The sequence below is a fragment of the Molossus molossus genome, unplaced genomic scaffold, assembly GCF_014108415.1.
Source record: "Molossus molossus isolate mMolMol1 unplaced genomic scaffold, mMolMol1.p scaffold_m16_p_12, whole genome shotgun sequence".
In the NCBI taxonomy this organism is placed as follows: domain Eukaryota; kingdom Metazoa; phylum Chordata; class Mammalia; order Chiroptera; family Molossidae; genus Molossus; species Molossus molossus.
This window is the reverse complement of record NW_023425347.1, coordinates 63,189,642-63,209,504: the sequence shown is the minus strand read 5'-3', so window position 1 is coordinate 63,209,504 and position 19,863 is coordinate 63,189,642. Positions and strand designations below refer to the sequence as shown.

General features: G+C 40.7%; 1 long non-coding RNA gene across 8 annotated transcripts in view; it reads left to right on the top strand.

Moving 5' to 3' along the window:
- The window catches only part of LOC118626575, a 69,138-nt gene continuing 49,275 nt past the window's right edge, over positions 1 to 19,863 (top strand). Inside the window, exons 1-9 of one of the 8 annotated variants that reach the window (XR_004958919.1) lie at positions 1 to 318; positions 7,347 to 7,542; positions 8,049 to 8,208; positions 12,780 to 12,974; positions 14,559 to 14,655; positions 16,099 to 16,190; positions 16,407 to 16,614; positions 17,066 to 17,477; positions 19,706 to 19,820. This is a non-coding gene — a long non-coding RNA (uncharacterized LOC118626575). Of the gene's footprint in view, positions 319 to 7,346; positions 7,543 to 8,048; positions 8,209 to 12,757; positions 12,975 to 14,558; positions 14,656 to 16,081; positions 16,191 to 16,388; positions 16,615 to 17,065; positions 17,985 to 19,705; positions 19,821 to 19,863 lie in introns of those variants that run through there. The other 7 variants (XR_004958921.1, XR_004958923.1, XR_004958924.1 and 4 more) reach the window with 7 other exon arrangements.

The following is a 19,863-nucleotide window of genomic DNA, read 5'->3' as shown; positions in this document are numbered from 1 at the left end:
TTTTTGGCTATATCCCAAACCACTCCAACACATGTGGCTTAAAACAATGATATATTATTTTTCATAATTCTCTAGGTTGACTGGACAGTTCTTCGGCTTCATTTAGTATTGGCTGGGGATCACTCATAAAGCTGCATTCACCTGAGAGCTTGGCCGGAGGCATTTTGGTGCTCTTCCACATGGTCCCTCTCTCCACATAATGTCTCATCTTTCAGGGCTTCTCCATATGACCTATATCTCCATCGGGATAACCTGGACTTCCTTAAGCGTGAAGGTTGGGTTCTAAGAGGGAGAATTCCAAAAGTACAAAACCTCATGGTAAGTGCCTACCAAATCTCCCTTTGTGTCACTTATTAAATGTACTATTGCTAAAAACAAATCACATGGCCAAGAAAGCCAACATGAGGGATGACCACTGGAAGTCATAAATACTGAAATGTATGATTCATTGGGGGCCACCAACGTAATAGATTACCATGCCAAATAAAGGCCTGGGGTGTTTACCACAGTATCTATTCTTTTATGGTTCTTGATCTCCAGTTTTTGTCATCTCAGATCCGTAAGACTGCCCAAAGCTCTCCTTAGCTTCTTGCCCTCTCGGTTGCTGATTAAGAATCAGTGAATACAGCAAAGGGAAAAGCAGTGCTGAATGATGGGCTAACCTCTTTGTACTTTTGTTCTCCTTGGGATTTGACCCTTCATGTTCTTCCTGTCCGATGCCTTCAAACAGATATTTCTTCTGTTCTGCCCAGCTTGTCTAGTTGTTTTCAGTAAGAGGGGTGGTCTTAAACAAACAGATCTGTCCTTGCTGGAATCAAATTCCATGGAAGGGAAGAAGATGGAGAGCACTTCAAGACAGAGGGTAAAAGGAACAGGCCCTGGCAGAGAAGACTTGGCAAGAGTAGGAAGAGTTAGTATTTTGCAGAGTCCATGAATGCCTTGCTGTCTCACAGTGCCTCAGGAAGTAGAACATAAAGAGAAATGGCCCCCAGATTTCCAGCTTTCACAAAATCCCCCAATCTCTAGCAGGGCAGGGAAGCAGCAGAACAACCTTCACTCAGAGGACCTTAACCTGTGCAGGCTCATTTTGTGTTCTTTTCGATGTTAAATTGTATAGACCAAGGACCAGAGGGCCCTTCCTGATGTCCTAGACTGCAGAAGACCCCTGTAACTTGTATAAATCCTCCCTGCTTCAGGGAAGGGAACCCTAATTATAATGAAAATGTTCTAAAATTGACTGTGATGATAGTTGCACATATGAGCATTATAAATTAACATCTCAATACTTTGGAAAATGAGGGTTGCGGTGAGATTTAATTTGTTTCAAAAATATAAAGTAAAATGATATTTAATGTACCATATGTTGATCGATGCAAATTCATACCCATTATATATGCTAAAAAATAATAAAAACCACCAGAAAATTGGCATCAACAGCCATACCTTAAATACTCTACTTGGGCATTGATTTTTTGGGGGGCGGGGGGGCAGCTTTATTGAGATGTAATTCACATACCATACAGTTCACTCATTTAAAGTGTACAGTGTTTTTTTGTTTTTTTTTTATCCTCACCCGAGGATATTTTTCCATTTTTTTTGTACAGATAGAGTGGGAGGGAGAGAGAGGAAGAGAGAGAGAGAGAGAGAGAAACATCGATGTGAAAGGGACACATCGAGTGGCTGCCACCCGCACGACCAACCAGGGCCGGGGACAAACTGCAACCGAAGTACGTGCCCTTAGCGGGAACCGAACCCAGGTTTCTCCGGACCACAGGCCGACGCTCTAACCGCTGAGCCAAACCGGCCAGGGTTGTACAGTGGTTTTTAGTATATTCATAAATACATGTAACTATCACCACAATCATTTTTATTTTATTGATTTTTAAAAATCTTTACCTGAGGATATTTTTCCATTTATCTTCGGATAGAGTGGTAGGGAGTGCGGGAGGGAGGAAGAGAGAGAGAGAAACATGGATAAAAGAGAGACATCGATTGGTTGCCTCCCACATGACCCCGACCAGGACCAGCGACGTACCCTTGACTGGAATCGTACCCTTGACCGGAATCGAACTGGTGACTCTTTGGTCTGCAGGCCGATGCTCTAACTGCTGAGCCAAACCGGCCAGGGCCACCACAGTCATTTTTAGAACATCTTAATCACTTAAGAAAGAATGCCCGTACCTTTTAATTATCCCTCTTCTTTCTCCTCATTCCCCACAGTGCTGAGCAAATTACCACGAATCTACATTCTGTCTCTGTAGATTTTTCTAGTCTAGAAACTTCATCTAAGTGGAATCTAATAATATGTGGTCTTTTTTGTCTGGCTTCTCTTACTTAGTATACTGTTTTCAAGCTTCATCCATGTTGTATAGAATGTATCAGTACTTCATTCCATTTTATGATTGAATAATATTTCACTGTGTAGACATACCATGTTTTGTTTATCCATTTATAATGGACATTTGAATTGGTACTACCATTTGGGTATTATGAAAAATGCTACCCTAACCATTTATGTAAATTTTTTTGTGTGGACATACGTTTTCATTTCTCTTGGGTATATACTTAAGAGTATATTGGGCCCTGGCCGGTTTGGCTCAGAGGTTGGAGCATCGGCCTGCAGTACAGAGAGACCGGGTTCGGTTCCCGCTAAGGGCACGTACCTCGGTTGCAGTTTGTCCCCGGCCCTGGTTGGTCGTGCGGGTGGCAGCCACTCGATGTGTCCCTTCACATCGATGTTTCTCTCTCTCTCTCTTCCTCTCTCTCCCTCTCGCTCTATCTGAACAAAAAATGGAAAAATGTCCTCGGGTGAGGATAAAAAAAAAAAAAAAGAATATATTGGGTGTAATATCAACTCTATGTTGAGGAACTGCCAAATTGTTTTCAAAGTGGCCTAACCATTTTATTTTCCACGAGCAGTGTATGAGTTTCTGATTTCTCCACATCTTCTCTAATATTTACTATAAGCTGATGTTTCTATTATAACCATCCTAGTGGATGTGAAATGGTATCTTGTGGTTTTGACTTGCATTTTCCTGCCAATGTTAAGCATCTGTTCATGTGCTTATTGATCAGTTGTGTATCTTCTTTAGAGAAATGTCTGTTCACATCCTTTTCCTTTTTTTGAATTGGGTTATGTTTTTATTAAGTTGTAAGAGTTCTTTTATATTCTAGGTCCAAGTCCTTTACCAGATACATAATTGGCAAATATTTTCTCCTATTCTGTGGGTTATATTTTCACTTGTTGGTAGTGTACTTTGAAGCACAATTTTTTTTTTTTTTTTTTTGATGAAGTTTAGTTTATCTTTTTCTCTTTTGTTGCTAGTGGGTTTTTGTTTTTGGTGTTATATCAAAGATATTGCCAAATCCAGTGTCATGAAGTTTTTCACCTATGTTTTCTTCTAAGAGTTTTATTGTTCTAGTTCTTACATTTAGGTTTTTGATCCATTTTGAGTTAATTTTTGTGTATAATGTGAGGTAATTTTATTCTTTTGCATTTGGCTATCCAGTTGTCCCAATGCTATTTTTTGAAAAGACTCTTCTTTCCCTCATTGAATGGTCTTTTACCCATGTCAAACAATCAATTAATTAAACATAAATATGTGGGTTTACTTCTGGACTTTCAGTTCTATTCCAATGGCCTATTTGTCTGTTTTTATGCCTATACCACACTCTTTTGATTCTGTTTTTTTGTAATAAGTTTTAAAATCTAATGTGAGTCCTCCAACTTTGCTCCTCTTTTTCAAGATTGTTTTGGCCATTCTGTGTCCCTTGCAATTATATATGTACTTTAGAATCAGCTTGTCAATTTCTACAAGGAAGTCATCTGAGTTTCTGATTGGGTTTGCACTGAATCTGTAGATGAATTTGGAGAGTATAACCATCTTAACAATATCAAGTCTTTTGCTCCATAAACATGGATGTCTTTCCTCTTATTTAGATCTTTAACTTCTTTCGGTAGTGTTTTGTATTTTTCAAAGTACAAGTCTTGTACTTACTTTGCTAAATGTATTTCTAAATATTTTTCTCTTGATGCTACTGTAAATGGAGTTTTTCTGATCGTATTTGAATTGTTTGCAAATGAATTTTATTTCAATATAATTGAATTTATACATTAATCTTGTAACCTCTAACCTGCTACACTTGTTTATTTAAATCTAACATTTTTTTAGTAGATATGTTAGGATTTTCTATATACAAGATCATTTTATCTGTGAATAGAGATTGGTTTACTGTTTTCTTTACAATCTGGATGCCTTTTGTTTATTTTTCTTGCCCAATTGCTCTGGCTAGAATCTCCAGTACCGTGTTGAATAGAGGTGGCCATAGCAGTCATCTTTGTCTTGATCTTAGGACGAAAGCATCTATCTGATCTTTACCATTACGTATGATGTTTTCTGTGGACTTTTCATGTATGGCTTTTATTATATTGAGGTAGTTTCCTTTTGATTTTAGTTTGTTGAGTGTTTTATCATTAAAGGGTATTGGATTTTGTCAAGTGATTTTTCTTCATCTATTGAGATGGTCATGTGGTTTTTGTTTTTTATTCTATTGACATGGTGTATTATTTCAATTGATTTCCAGATGTTAAACCAATTTGCATTCTGGGATAAATTGCACTTGGTCATAATACTGTATATATGTTACTGGCTTCAGTTTGCTAATATTTTATTTAAAAACACAGTAATAATATTAGAGAAAGAGAGCAATTACTTTTAGAGGTATCTAGCTTCTAATTATTTACTGCAAAAATATCAGAATAAAAAATGGAGAAAGCTAGAAGAAGAGGAAAAGATAATTTTTGAGTACAGATTTTCTCCCACCCCTTAGTAAAGAGAATATATTGCCAAATGAGGAGTCATTTAAAGTTAATGTGGTATTATCCTTCACTTAGGAAAATGATGCAACTGACGTTATGACAATCCAACATTAGCTTTTGGGCATTTTTTCCAGGAGCAGCAGTAGGTTTTCCTGAGCCCCCATGACTAATGGACATAGTTATCCTTTGGGTACGTAAATTGGTTCCACTGCCTCTGCTTTGGAAGGCCTTTCACTTGTACTAGATGAACTATGACTCCAGCAGGCCACAGCATAAAGAAATGTGTGCTATTGAATTGTCAAACAGAGAGGGACATGGGAGGGAAGGCCAAGGTTTTGACTGCTAAACTGGAGTTTTCTTTAATTTGTTAGGCAGTGGGCAGCCACTAAAGATTTTTGAGTCAGGGAATGGCGTGATTGAAGATATGCTTTAAGATTAAACTGGCATTAGTGTACTGCACATAAGAGATCAAATAAGCAAGTATGGGTTAAGAGTGAAAAGCAAGTATGGGTTGAGAGTACAGAAGTAAGGTAGATATTTAGATTTTGGCAATTGGATTTGATGATCAAGGAAAAGGACTTCTATTTTTTAGGGTTGGATGATCTGAAGTCAGGGTGTGACCTGAAAAGATGATGACGACTTTGGCCCTAGAGATGAGTTGACATTTAACTATGAAAGTTTGTCTGCAGACTTTCCTCATCATATCACATGCATGCATTTGGAAATAAAACAGTTAAAGCTGATAAGCATTTACAAGGAAAGGACACTGGAGCTATTTAACAAAGTGAAAAGATTTTACAAAAAGAGCTAGATGAAAGGACCCATTTATTTCTCTGATGACCTGGCCTATAACTCACCACACTCATGACACTACATGACACTACATGCCAGATGGAGAATTCAAAGCTCATTGAGGAAGAAGTGACCCTAACCCCCATACTCCCATATTTACCCCACTGCTCCTCATTTTCAATCTTTGCTCCTGGGTAGCTAGCTGGTTCCATATTCAAGCTTTCCATATTGCTTTTAATCTGCTCGTGACCTCTTGACTATAGTAACATGCCATTCCCTTGCTGCATGTTGGATATGTTTATCCCTGGTATTTCAGATTTGGGCAATCTCACAGTTTCTAATAAAAGGCTTCCTCTGCCAGCCCAGACACCCAGAACCCTCCTGCTCTGTCTGACTCCAGTCTCTGCCAGGGGATAGAGATTTGGGCAATTTAATTTAATTATATTATCTGGTTTAGGCTTAGTTTCTTCAAAGCCACATTTTATAAGGAATATATAGTAATAATGTAACAGCTTGTAAACCTCTGGTTAATTGAAAATTCTAATAAGGAATATGTTTATCTTGATAGCAATGTTGAAAGGCAGTTGTTGAAAATAGAAAGATAGACACCCCTATCTTTAGCTGACAAATCCGGATTTGAGGCTTTTAATTCCCTCTGAAACCAGGAGGACCCAGCTCTCAGCTTCATCCCAAAATTATTTAGAAGTCTGTTTCATTTTCTGATGTTGATTCACTAGGCTGGATTAATTTTCCAGTGTGTTGTGCTAATTATAGGCCAGTGGAGCTAATGGACTCAATCAAAGTGGCAACAAGTGAAAAAAGAGCAGAACACTCTGGGCTCTGCTGGGTGCAGAGCTATTTATAACTTCACAATTGTATGATGACTATTAATCAGTAAGTATCACAGGGACCCTCAATTTTCAAAGTCATCCACCATCATTTTCTAGTGAATCTTTCCCATCCACTATTGCATTTGTTTTATATGAAGGGAGGAGCCGATGAATTGCTTGCCTGGAGTTATGCCTGTGGTAAAGCCAAAATTACACTTTAAACATTGTGAATCATAATAAAAGTAATATATTTGTGGAGTGCTTTGCAGTTTTCAAAGGATCTTCTTTGCCATTTTATTTACACTGACTAAGCAACCCTACAGCAACCCTGTTGGTTGGTTGAGGATAACAGAAGAGAAGAGGGTGTGGCTGCTCGCTGTCTCGCTCGCTTAAATTTTAACCCGAATAAGAAAGTGAAGAACCCAGAGTAGTTCAGGAGTCATAGAGTCTGAATTGTTTGATCTTCACTCTCCACCTCTTTCTGTTACGTTTTCTTGGTCTTTGAGGTTTCACAGGGCAGCTGTTCAGTCTCATTAACCTTTTGTTTTATGAAGCTTTAGTTATATTCCATTTACACCTAAAATGTATGAACTCATAGAATCTAGTGGCATTAGAAACCTCAATTAAAAAGTTGAGATAATCCAGAGATTGCTTATGCTAAAATATTGGAATAAAACCTTTAAAAAGTAGAGCTAGTTCTAGTGACTACTGTTCCTTGCAGTATACCATGTCCACTCACTTTTCCCCACTCAACAGCCTGGCCCTTTCCTGGATTCACAGGCCCAGAGTGTCCACATGCCCTACATTCAGTCCTCCCAGAGCCTTTCATAGTCCCATATGCACAGAGTTGTACAGTTGGGTGGGTTTTTATTTATTTTTTATTAATTAACTTATTTTTGTTACAGATGATTCTCCCCCCCACCCTCCCAGATACCCTCCTCCTGATCCTGCTGGGTGGGTTTTAAAGGTCGTGGAATCTTCACATCAACTTATGGATGAAGATGCGGCAACTCAGAAAATTTAAGTGATTTTCCAAGTCCCACAGCTAGTAATTGCCAGAACTGGCGTGAAAACCTGCTGGAATTTGGCTCCAGTAGGAAGGTAACTGGATGATGATAGTCAGCTTCTCACTGAAGCAGTGTTAGCCACAGTACATTTGCTGACTTAGCCACACAGAGATCAGTTCCCAAAAGGTGTTGAGATGCTTCTTAACAGGGTTCTGTGGTCATATTACTTGGTCCAGTTAGAAATCCATGAGGCAGATTAGAAGACTGGAGAGTGCAAAGTCCCTTGGGAAAGAATTTTGTTTAGCCCTGGCCGGTTTGGCTCAGTGGTTAGAGCGTCCACCTGCGGTCCGGAGAGACCCGGGTTCGGTTCCCGCTAAGGGTACGTACCTCGGTTGCAGTTTGTCCCCGGCCCTGGTTGGTCGTGCAGGTGGCAGCCACTCGATGTGTCCCTTTCACATCGATGTTTCCCTCTCTCTCTCTTCCTCTCTCTCCCTCCCACTCTGTCTGTACAAAAAAAAAAAAAAGGAAAAATGTCCTCGGATGAGGATAAAAAAAGAATTTTGTTTAACCAAGCATTTCTCAATTTAATCTTTTTTTCAGCTCAAAGAAAATTTAGTAACAGCCATATAATTAGTGTTCCTTGGAACATATTGAAGGACAAATGAAAAGTACCTGTTGAAATGGGGCAGTCACAAGCAGGATGAAAGCTTACCACTCGGTTCTTCAGTACATGTTATTTTATCTTCACAAAACCTTAGGAGTAAGTACTACTATCTTTACTTACAAATGAGCTTAAGACTCTGGTTTCATGGGACAGAATGAATTCAAACTTGCTTAAGTGTAAAGGTGTGTTTATCGGTTCACATAACGAAAAGCTTGGAACACTGAAACCAGCAAGGTTCTCTTTCTCTTACTTCTGCTTCTCTCTGTTTGCCAAGTCTGGTCAGTCCATGCACAGATGCCCTAGCAAGAATGGAGACATGGCTGTGCATGGCTTATGTTCATGCCCCGACCACTCTGCAGCCAAAGGAAAGGATTTCTCCCCTCTGCCAGCACGACATAGCAAGATGCTGGAAAGGGAGTCTGTTGGCCAGCAAGGGTCATGTGCTTTTCTGCTGCCTATCTCTTTGGCTAGGAAAATGGGTACTGTGAATGGTTTAGACAGAGTCTCATGCCCTCTGTTATGGACAATGAAGATATGTTTTCAGAAGAAGATCAGAAAGGGGCTCTGACAAAACAAGTCAATCTGAAAGTTAACCTGCCTTAGCTCACAGATCTAGTAAGTGGCAGAACTTGGATTTGAACCAAGGTCTGTCTGACCCCAAAGTACATATATTTCTTCTTCTATATCAAGTTTTTTTTTTGTTAATTTTTTTTTATCCTCACCCAAGGACATTTTTGCACCTATCTTCAGATAGAGCGGAAGGGAAAGAAAGTGGAAGAGAGAGAAACGTTGCAGTGAGAGAGACACATCGACTGGTCACCACCTGCACGACCCCAACCAGGGCTGGGGACAAACTGCAACTGAGATAGGTGCCCTTAACAGAAACCGAACCCGGGACTCTGGTCTGCAGGCCGACGCTCTAACCGCTGAGCAAAACTGGCCAGGGCTATATCATGTTGTTTCAATAAAATACAAACTTCACTCTTAAGGAAGAAATAATCTGGTGGGAAAGATGCACATCCCTGTAGTAAGAGTAGTGAAGGTACACATACAGTGGCCCTTCAGAGGCTGGAGAGGTCATATCATGATCATAGCATAATCTTCAGAGCCAGGCTCCTAATTCTTTTGGGATTATGGGCACCTTTGAAGAGCTATGAACCCTGTGAACTCTTTATGCCCTAAACATGTTAAATTTTGCATGCATTTTTTTTTTTTTTTGCATATGTTTTAAAGGTGTTCATAAATTCCAAGGTACTTAAGAATTTGAGTTAAGAATTACTACTTTGAGCGGGTATGGCTCAGTGGCTGAGCATTGACCCATGCACCAGAGGTCACTGATTCGACTCCCAATCACGCTACATACCAGGGTTGCAGGCTCAGTCCCTGGTAGGGGATGTGCAGGAAGCAACTGATCAATGTCTCTCTCATCGATGCTTCTATCTCTCTCTCCCTCTCCCTTCCTTTCTCTAAAAATGAATAAAAACATATTTTTAAAAAAAGAAGTACTGCTTTGAAATGTACTTATCTAGAAGAACCAGCAAATTTACCAACCTCAGATTTGGGTCTTTCAGTATTAGCAAGGAGGGCTCAGGAACCCAAGTCAGAACCACGTAGACAGAGAAAAGGCTCAGAAAGCAGTGTGCTCCTTGGAACAAACTCTGGGACACATTGATAAGCAAATAAATGGTACCAGTTAAAGTGGGGTATTCACAAGCAGGGGTGGGAGCTATTCTTAGAAGGTAACTACTATTTTTAGCATAAGTAATAGAATTATACCCATCAAGTTTGACAAAAAAGGAACATGAAAGGATAAAGAGATTTACCCAAGGACATACAGCTACCTGAAGAATATCTGTAACTGAGCTAACCAGGACTCACTTGATGCGTTTGTCCAGTGCTTTTCTTCATTCCATATCACCACGTAATCACACCATAAATAGGAAAGAGGGTGAATATGAATAATAGCATTCATGTTGTGTAAGACTCATCTCACTTTATTATAACTTGTTTTAACTGTCTTTTTTCTCCCCTAGACTGTAAACTCCACGAGAGCAGGGCCTGTGTCTACTTAATAACTCACTGACTGCTTAATAATTCACTGGTACATCCCCAGGACCTAGCTCAAAGTAGACACTCAGTAACACCTCCTTCCTCTGAATGACTGAACAGCAGGAATTCCTGTTCAAAGATAGAATGCACCTTTTGCTGTTAAATACTTTCGCATATGGCTTCAGAGACCCTGCCCTTGATTTTCTCCCTTAGCACCATCTCCAGCTTACCAGTCATCCTGACTCATGCCAAGAAATCACCTTCCATACATGATGAAGGCCCGGGGACTTCTAGCTCCCGGCTGACTGGCTGACTGGGCCCTGGAAGTACAGCTCTTTCCTCCATTTCCCTCTGGGCTCCACTGGCAAAGTTCTAGGCCCCTGGGAAACAGGCTTCTGGCCTGCCTCAGGACCAGCACAGCCCAGAAAGCACCACTTCCTTCCTCCACAGTGGACGCCACCACTCTGGCCCCAGCTAGATAAACTTTTTCTCAACCTCTTTAAACTTAGGCCTACTTTGATAAAAGGGAATATTCCTGGTGTTTGTTAATCAAACCAAGTGTTCTTATTCCTTGGCAGAAGGTAGGTAAGGGTGCTACGCTATATCTGGTAGGTATAGTTAGTCGACCGAGAGTGTCTAATTTACCCAAAGGAAATGTCTATGTAATGTACCTTTAATTTACTAAAGAAGGACAAGTGTTCAAACCTTTGCAAATTTACACTGAAATTAAAATTTCAAGGTCCACATAGCTGTAGTTGTCAAATCTTCCTTTAAAACAAAGAATGACTAGCTGTAATAAATTATACATTTTTATAAACGTCATCTCTCATAGTGTTGCTATGAAACTTAAAGATAATGAAGTGTGGAAACCACCCAGCACCATGCTTGACATATCAGTTGCCTTTCCTCTTATTCCCTTTCCAGCTGTTAGGGTAATGGAAGCCAGAACAGATGAAATTCCTATGTGTATGGGCTAGGACTAGTTTTGGCTGTAAATAACAGAAAATTAAACATAAGAGCTAAGGAAATAGCCTTTCCCCCCATACAACATTAAGTCTAATAGAATCTGCTGGTTTGGTTTAAGTCTGGGTGCCTGTGAAACCCACGGCCAAGAGCTCTTCAGTTCTCTTGGCTTTTTCCTCATGCATATTGAGCCCAAAATGGCTGCTGCGGCTCCAGACATCATATTCGTACCTGAGACAGGAAGAAATGGTCCCTTTGTCAGGAAAGCCAAGAGCTTTTCCAGACCACTATCTATCCCCAGCAGTTCTCATGTCTCACTGGGTACTCACCCTCGTGGGAAGTTGAGAAAATGAGTTCTTAGCATTTCTAGCCTTTATAGTAGAGACAGGCACCCTGTGGCATGAGGTGGTCATGAATGGGTCTTTGGTCAGCTAACTTAAAGTATTGCCACACTGAAGCTTTCATTAGGACCCTCAGCTGTTCTGCAGGGCTGGAAAGGGAATTAGGTGTCAGTTAACAAGATTCACTTTGTTTCCTCCCCTTTGTCTAACCGAAGACCCATTAACATGGTTGGATCCCATCTGGCACATATATGTCTATTAAGCTACATAGACAATGGGGTGCTGGAGCTGGCTCCTCCATCTCCTGAGAGCCAAGTGTTAAATTTTTAGGAATATTGTGAGCCAGCTAGCTGATAAATACTGTCATCATTAAAAATTGAATTATATGAGTTTATAGTTAAATAAATTATATTGAAAAAGGTAATAAATAGTTAAAACTCATTACTTTCTAATATTTCACTACATTTTATTACTAACTATCTTTTGAGTTTATTTTTACTTATCTGTCCATGGTATTTAAAAAATGTGCCACTGTGCATTTCTTCCCATCTCTGTGTTTAGTAACAGCATGTTGGTAGCTTTAAATTGGCTATGGTGGGAGTATTGACAAATGCTACACTTTTTTTTTTTTTGAGAGCCAGTCAGTTGTTAAATATTTACCAGCACACCATGCCACAGAGAGGATGGAGCGAGATGCAAATGCATGCATATCTGAGTCAAGCAGGTGGGCATTTAGAAACAATGTCCAGAGCCCTTCCAGAGATGGAACACACAGAGATGTTTTTCTGTTTTAAACCAATGTAGTAAAAATGCATTTTCTAGGTTGCTTTCTACGTGCAAGGATGCAAAGAAAGTATCATTTCCTCCGTTCCTGGTACTTGAGTCATCCTCAGACAATACTGTTCTCTTTCATTGCCACTGTCGTCATTAATAAACACCCACTGCACACCTACTATTGGTTAGATTCTGAGTTTCACCAGGTAACATCAAATATAGTTTCCATTTTCAAGCTTATGATTAAATTGGAATATTCACAGAAAAAAAATAAATAAGAGAGCATTGTTTCTGAATGTTCCATACATTCTCTTCATGCACTTAAATCTTGAGTTATCTATATATAGAGATATATATGTACATATAATGTATATATGCAATATGTCCATATATTATGTTTATATACACAGATACACATACACACACGGATATACTTGTGTGAACCTTTCTTTAATGATGTGTCCTCGCTAGGCTGTAAGTTCCATTAGGGAAAGCAACTGCAGTTCTTTTGTTCACAGCTGTGCTCCTGTATCTCCACAGTGCCTGGAAGATAGGCACTCAACGAATGCCTGTTGAATGCGCAGATGAACGAGCGAAATGAAAGGAGTAGAATGGGCAATAAGAGCTGTCTGCGGTGAGATGAAGGACTGATCAATGACTGCAATGGTTGGACAAGCTTTAAGGAGGTGCTGGGACTTGAGTAGAATCTTGAAGAACAGGTAGAACATAAATGAGGTATGGATTACCAATAATAATTGCTGGTGTGAATGTACTATATCCATTCTAGAAAATAGCAGTTTCTTTTAAAACTGAAAAGGCCCTTACCATAAAATGCAGCAATTGTACTCCTGGGTATTTATTCCACAGAAATGAAAACATATTTATGTAAAGCCCTCCACACTAATGTTCATATATTCGTAATAGCCACACACACACAAAAAACCCAAAACCAAACCCCTGGAAACAATCCAGATGTTCTTCAATGAGTGATAACAAATGGGTACTTCCATACTATGGAATACTACACAATTAAAAGGGATAAGCCGTCAACACAAGCAACAGGCTGATGGATCTCAAGGAAATTGTACTGAGTGAAAGAAAAACAATTTCAAATGATCGCATACTATATGATTCCGTTTATAAAATATTCTTGAAATATTGTCATTGTAGAGATGGAAAACAGACTAGTGGTTGCCAGGGGTTAGGGTTTGGGGGGAGGGAGGAGGCTTGGCTGCGAAGAGGTAACATGATGGAACCGTTCTGCGTGTTCACTGTGGTGGTTATACAAAGTCTCACGTTATAAAATCGCCATGAGCTATAGATACACACATGTGAACACGAGTGAGTACATGTATAACTGGCGAACCCTGGATGAACTCGGGATCGTAGCAATGTCAGTGGTATGGTGTTGCTATGGTATGATAGTAATGTAAGATGCTAACATTGAGTGAGGAAAGGTGAAGTGTTCATGAGACCTGTCTGTACATTTTTGTGCAACTTCCTGTGAATGTATAATCATTTCAAGATGAAAAAATTGTAAATGCATAAATCAGATCTTTTGCTTAAAATGATTAGATTTCTCATTGCAATTAGAAGAAAATTCAAGGACCTTTACTTTATGTCCTTTGCTCCTTGCCTATCTGTCTGAACTCATCTCTCTATCTTATTAATTAAGTGGAAACCACACAAATCTTCCCTTGTACACAGAGTGCTCTTTGTGCTCTTTCTCACCTCTGAGATGTGTCACTTGCTGTTTCCTTCCTGAAAAGCTCCTCACATGTCTCATCCTCGTGTCTTGTCATCATGCAGCCCCACCTCAATGCCACCTCTGCAGAGAAGCTTCCCTTTACCCCCGTCTAAAGCACCCTCCTCTACTCTGTTCCTCTCCACGTCACCACACAGTTCATTTTCTTCCTAGCACCAGCCAACATCTGAGTTTACCTTTCATCTTTGTTCATCAGCAGTCTTCCTTCACGAGAACGTAAACTCGATTAGCACTGGCACCATGCTGTCTTATTTATAGCATCATCTCTAGTGGTTTAGAACACGCCTGGTGCTTGACTCTAGCAGTGGTTCTCAACCTTCCTAATGCTGCAACCCTTTAATACAGTTCCTCATGTTGTGGTGACCCCCAACCATAAAATTATTTTTGTTGCTACTTCATAACTGTAACTTTGCTACTGTTATGTCTTAGGTGACCCCTGTGAAAGGGTTGTTCGACCCCCAAAGGGGTTGCGACCCACAGGTTGAGAACCACTGCAAGGGAAACTCCACCTTTCCACACACTCACAATAAGTATCACCTTTCTTCCTCCTTTAGGTTCTGAACAATTTTAAGAAATTTGATAAAAGGGCCAAGACAGAGCGAAACTATCACCTTTATTACTGAAAGGGGCTCATTTGGAAGTGTAGTTCAGGTAATGGAACCCTAACCGGTTATGGAATGAAACAGCCTTACCCATTGGGTCCAAGTCAGCTCTGCACTGGATCAGCCCCTCCTTCTCCAAGGCCTGGAACATAGGTGCATGCGAAATATTTTGTGAATTAAAGAGGGAAGAAATAAAGGCTGTGATGAACTCCATCTGCTCATCCACCTAGGTGCTATTTTCATTATTTGGGAGAGGTGTGATTGTGCATTCTATGACTAAGCTCACGTCAGTACTCAACACAGGTGCAGTATTAAGCAGTCCATCAACCTTAATAGAGTTGTTGTCTTTACCACAACTTTCTTGTTTCGAAACTAATAAAAGCATACCTAACATGCCTACTTGTCAGCTACCATAAGGTGCCATGTTAATCAGAAGTGGAATTGGAAAAACAGAAGGAAATCTATGAGTTACAAACCACCACCACAGCATTTCCTTTAAAGGAAAAATGAAAGTTTTCGGGAGACAAATAGACATATTGTCTGGAGCAGTCTGGCTATAGCTATGAGTAAAAGACAAAGAAAGGGAGTTGTCAGCAGAATCAGAGGAAAGCAATATGGGTTAGGTGGACGAGATAAACAAAAGTATGAGGGATAAACAGCACCCTGAACTCTAGCAACCTCTAAAGAGAAAACCTTTAAGCAGAAATAATGTCTCTCTTCCAAACCACCTCCACAACCAAATGATCACAGTGACCCAATATTGCTGAATGCAAACATCAGCTTTCTCTTGCCTATTTCTCTATTATTTCTCTCTCTCTGGTTTGGCCTGTGCCCACTGGGCAAGGGTAAGCCCACCCGTATGCCCTGTTTTGTCAACAGGTTCTGTGTGTGTGTGTGTGTGTGTGTGTGTGTGTGTGAGAGAGAGAGAGAGAGAGAGAGACAGAGAGACAGAGAGACAGAGAGAGACAGAGACAGAGACAGAGACAGAGAGAGAGTAAAGGACCAAGAGGTGGCTGTATGGGAACACCAGACTGTTTTTTCTCCTTCTTTCCCCTGGAAGAAGAGCCCCAGAGCCCCAGAGTAGCATGAAGGGAAGGGAAAAAAGGCAATCATAGATTTTTGCTTACTTGAGAATTTTATTTACTGCCTATTTATAGAAACCAGTTCATTGAAAATTCACAGACCACTCCGTGTTAGTCAATGCTGCTGAGTGTGGCAGAAAAAGAAAGAAAAAAAAAAAGATAAAAAGAAGTCAACCAACATTTGAAAATGTGTTTTAGTCAGAAACGTGCCCCCATTGGTGAAAAACACAAGTGATACCCTATAAGCCATAAGAAAATATTTTTGAGACAAATTTTGGGGATCCACTTCCATAAGATAGGGAGATGGAACACCCGGTTGACAGGTGTTTGCTCTTTCCTTGTGTATTTTGTATTGTTGGACTCATATTGCCATGTAACTTTTCAACTGTGTAGCCTTTGCCCCTTTTCAGCAGGGAAACAATGTGTGTCAGGGGCCTGGCGGAAGCAGAAGCACACTCAGGCAGACCTGGGAAGAGACTGGACAAAGGGACGCTTCACAGAGGTAAGGGCAGGTTAAGGAAAACACAAGGGCAGTGGTGGCCTCCCAGGACTAGCCACAGGAGGGAGTCTCTGCCATCCCTCGGCCCCGTGGGGGCTGGAGTCCTGAAGGAGGAGTCCTGGGTGGGGCTGAGGTTGTCAAAGAACACAGCCCTCACCAGAACCCGGGTGGAGCCCCGAGCGATGACCTCACACTCTCCAGCTTTCTGTCTTCCTCCAGTGCCTCCCAGTAGCCCAGGACAAGGGAGCCCAAAGGCTATGGGCCCCAGCAGCCAGCTCCTTGGGACACAGAGCTGCCAGGAGGATGGTGAGCGTTCCTGGGGCGGCCAAATGAGCGAAGCTTGCCCATCAGTACCAGTGCCCACGCTATTCCAGGTGAAAGGAAAATTTGACTCCGCAGATTCCCTCTGGAGAGCACCGTTCAGGAGGTATATGTACTTTTTAAAATAAGATTTTGGAATTTATTAAAAGAAAACTTTTTTTTTTAAATACAGTTTGGATTAAGATTTAAACTTGTAAAAGAGATTGTTACAGGATAATACATCATGTTTTCTGTATGGCATAAAATAATATGTTATTGAAAATCAAGTAACATTTCACAAGAAGTTCTGTAACAGTTATGTTTCCTGTTTAAAGTAAAAAATTTCCAGTTTCGTTTAGAAAAGGTAATCTTTTAAGTTTCAGACTGGTACTCCCAGTATTTTCATAATCTCCCATTTTGATAAAGTACTGATCACCACATTATATCCACAAAGGCAAATGACTAATATATGAGAATAGAATAATTTTCAGTAATTATTTTAAATACTTGTGCTCCTCAGAAAGTAGATGAAAAACTTTGTGGGTTTTTTTTTGTTTGTTTGTTTTTTTCATGTAAAGAGCAATGCCATTGTCCAGACCTGGGCTATTTGAGGAATGAAAGAGGAAGAGAAGATGACACACTGTAGACCGATCTCCAAGGACAACAGGCAGTCCAGATGGCAAGCAGTTGGATCAGGCCTGTTCCTGCCAAGACATTGCTCAATTTTGCAAGGAACTCAGGCAAAGTTTGATTTAAGAGGCCTGGTTTCTCTGAGAAATTGTCTTGGCCAAAGAAGAGCTGACTTAGCTCTCAGGTTGTCCATCTTTGAGGACAAGCCTTGTGGCATTCTTTCCCCGGGCTGCCCCTGCAGAGCCTGACGGGCACACATTACTGTCACTGTGTGCTGACCAGCAGTCATACCGCTTAGAGTGAAGAGGAATTATCTTGCCATTTGGTCTAGCTCTATGGATGAAGTTAGAGTTAATCTGGGTGGGTGAGATTACATAGAAGGTAAAAAGTACCTTCTGACCTCCAGTGTTCTCGTTCAGAGGGCCCTATTTCTATCTTGTTTTTGTTATCTATCTATTTATCTATCTATCTATCTATCTATCTATCTATCTATCTATCTATCTATCTATCATCTATTCATTCATTCAATACTTATTGAGAGCAGTGGTCAGGCAGGGCTACCACATTGCTCAATCCTAGCATACCCCAATTTATGCAATGTCATAGCCCTATTAGCCTTTATACTTGGCCTAGGGTATACAGATGAATAACATGCAGAAGATTCAATGTACAATGTACAAGATTAGGAATATACAATGAGTGGGAAAGGCAGATAATAAATCACATTGCCACACTGGGAGGATTGCATCAGACACAAATCAAGTGTTGGTGACAGAGGACAGAGCAGTCAACTGTAACAACACTAAGACGTCCCACATCATCTATTACTTGGATTAAATAATCAAACACTCAGATAAAAACATCAGTATTTCCTGGGAGGTGAGTGATGTTAACTTTACCCGTTCATAATTTTCAGGTCAATTTTTATGGAAAATAGTTCATCTCTTTCTTCCTATGTGTGCTTCTCTTCAGCATGTAATTAAGCTCAAGCCCATACATCCTAAGGAAATTGCTCTGGAGCTCACCCTCCCCCCCCACTCCATGTCTCCCCTTTTCCTGCATAGTAAAAATTCCCCAAAGAATTGCCTTTTTCCTCTCCACCAAGATTTTCTCATCTCTCAGCTCACTTCATCCTGGCCCCTACTCCCATCACACAATCAAAATGATTCTCACTAAAATTAATGATGGCTTCCATGTTGCTTGAGCCACTTGGCAACATTCCAATCCTCAGTTTACTCAACCTCTCAGCAACGTTTGCTCCTATGGACACCAGCTCCCTTCCTAACTTAGCGTTTGTGAAACATTCTCCTGGTTTTCCTCCTCCTCCTTCAGTTACGCCTTCTTCATATTGTTGCTGGATTACCCTCCTGGATCTGATCTTTAAATGCCGTAATTCCTTGTCCCTAAGCCTCTTTCCCTTGTCCCTCTGTACTCTTTCTCCAAGTGAACTCATCTGCAGTCATGGCTCAGTGATCATCTATACAATAATAACACTCACACTATATCTTTAGTCCAGTCTTCTCTCCTGAGAGTCAGATCCATATATTTTGACACTCTCCATTGGAAGGTCTAAAAGGCATCTAAAACTGAATTTATTGAAAACCAAATACACGGTGTCCCAACTCAAATCTGGCCTTTCTGTCTACTCTGGAGAATAACTCCACTGCCTATTCAGAAATGTAGCATCAGTCTCAACATTTTCTCTTCAATCTTCCAAACACTACGTCCTATTGGTTTCACTGGAGTCTCTCTCCAGTCTGATCACATCTCTCCTTCTGCAATGCAATATCCTGCCTCTAAGCGGCCACCACTTCCCCGCTGAACTATGGCAATGGCTGCTGATTTGTTTGCCTGTGTTCACCCTCGCCTCTTCTTCCATTCATTCTCCATAGGGCAGCACAGCCATCTTTGCAAAACACAGCTGACCCCGTCACTACTCTGCTTAAAATCATTCAGTGGCTGCCTGCTGCCCTGAGCAAAATCCTTAACGAGGCTGATGGGCCCTCAGGGACCCGGCTCGGCCTGCCACACGTTAGCCCAGCTCTTTTCCTTCTCGCCCTTGCTCAACACGTTGGCTTTCGTTCTGTTCCCACTTTTGTACTTCTGCTTCAGGACCTAAACTTCTCCATCCCCTCTTTTCACCAAATTAGCTCAATCAACTTTTAGAGCTCAGCTCAAATGTCACTTCCTCAGGGAGTCGTTCTTGAACTCTGCAGAGGGCCTGCCCTCAGTTACATGCTTTCATAACAGCCTATACTTTTCTTTTTTTTTAAAAGCTATTATCAGTTTCTAACTACATGCTTCCATTATTTGATTCATATCTGTCTTCCCCTTGATACTGTAATAGTCATGATACATGAATCCATTTCTGTTTCTCCCACTATAAGATGCCTAGTGCTTGGTGTAGTGCCAGGCACACAGTAGGTATGCGAGGAGGGGGGATGGGTGCAAAAGGTGGGGGGGTTAAGAAGCTACAAAATAGTCATAGGGACTAAAGTCAATAATGTAATAACTGTGTTTTGTGTCAGGTGGGGATCACTTTGTAAGTTATATCATTGTCTAACCGCTATGCTGTACACCTGAAACAGATATAAAATGATATGAATGTCAACTGTAATTGAAAAAGAAAAAAAGAAAACTGACATCTAAAAATATATTGCTTTTGGAGGAAAGAAGACCAAAGAGACTTTGAAACCTGGACAGGCCCAGAGGGTAGGTAGGTTATGACATTTGGAATGACTTGGGA